The 1,290-nt window shown below is 35.0% G+C and overlaps 1 non-coding gene across 1 annotated transcript; it reads left to right on the top strand.

Annotated features, from left to right (window-relative positions):
* Positions 1 to 848: 848 nt before the first annotated feature.
* LOC137215820 (U6 spliceosomal RNA) lies at positions 849 to 952 on the top strand. Its single transcript, XR_010939451.1, has one exon. It is a non-coding gene; the product is annotated as a U6 spliceosomal RNA (small nuclear RNA).
* Positions 953 to 1,290: the final 338 nt, after the last annotated feature.

The raw sequence follows: 1,290 nt of genomic DNA, 5'->3' as shown, positions 1-1,290 counted from the left end.
CTATGCAGCTCTGGCATACTGACTATTTAGCGTGAAAGGCACCTGAAACCGCAAATACAGGAAAAACACTCTGACCTTCCTTCTTTTTCCTAAAAGTGGAAGGTGAAATTCCCAGATGACTGATGATTCTTATTCAGAAGGAAGTCACATTCTTGTCATTAAGGATGAGAAGCTGAGAAAACCATGTAAATTTATTTAATACAAGTTGTAAATGAGAGAGTTCTAGACACGTCTCTTATATAACCCAATGTAAAAGCAAGTAGGCTTTATCACATGATATCTCTTATATGTGGAATCAAAAAACAATGACACAAATGAACTTATTTACAAAACAAATAGAGTCAGACACAGAAAACAAATTTAGGAGGAAAGGGGGGGTAGGGATGGATTGGGAGTTTGGGATTAGCAGATACAAACTACAATATATAAAATAGATGAACAACAAGTTCCTACTGTATAGTACAGGGAACTATAGTTGATATTTTGTAATAAACCATAATGAAAAAGAATCTGAAAAAGAATATATAGATATTGGGTTGGCCCAAAAAGTTCATTCGGTTAGTGAATACATTGTTCAATAAAATTCTTGGTGAAAATGAAAAATGTGTCTGTTTCCTTAAAACCAAACGAACTTTTTGGCCAGCGCTATATGTATAATCACTTTGCTGTACACCTGAAAGTAACACAACATTGTAAATCAACTATACTTTCCAATTTTTAAAAAAGTGATTACTGATTTAAAAAAAAAAAAAAGCAAGTAAGTCTTGCCATCTCCTTGCGTCTTGAGTCCTGGTGAAGGCTCCCGTGTCATGTAAAACTTGTATTCAATAAATTTGCATGGAGCTAGCTTCCACAGCATGGGTAATAAAATCGGAACAGAATGATACAGAGTAAATTAGCACAGGCCTTGTGCATGGATGACACGCAACATTATGAAGCATTCTGTATTTTTTTAATGTTTATGTTTTCCTCCTGCTGGTCCAACTTATGTCAATTTAACTCTCAGGAACCGCCAGCAAGAACCTTAAAAGCATAAAAGTTTGCTTCCCTTACAATCCCTATTGCAATTCCTTACTTTTTTTTTTTCTTTCTCACATGGAATTTTTTTTTTTTTTTTAACCATCCATCAATAAAGTAGTGATTTGTAAGGCTGAATTGCTCTTTTGGATAAAAGGAAATAGAGATGGACAGTCTCTGACATAAAGACAGTGGTACCCAGATATAGAAACAATCCCCTTTCTTCAACCTTCCGAGGGATTTGTTGGATGGGAAAACAGAGGCTGGACTAGT

This window comes from Pseudorca crassidens, chromosome 20 (genome assembly GCF_039906515.1).
Source record: "Pseudorca crassidens isolate mPseCra1 chromosome 20, mPseCra1.hap1, whole genome shotgun sequence".
In the NCBI taxonomy this organism is placed as follows: Eukaryota; Metazoa; Chordata; class Mammalia; order Artiodactyla; family Delphinidae; genus Pseudorca; species Pseudorca crassidens.
The sequence above is the reverse complement of the archived record's forward strand: the minus strand, read 5'-3'. Positions and strand labels throughout refer to the sequence as shown.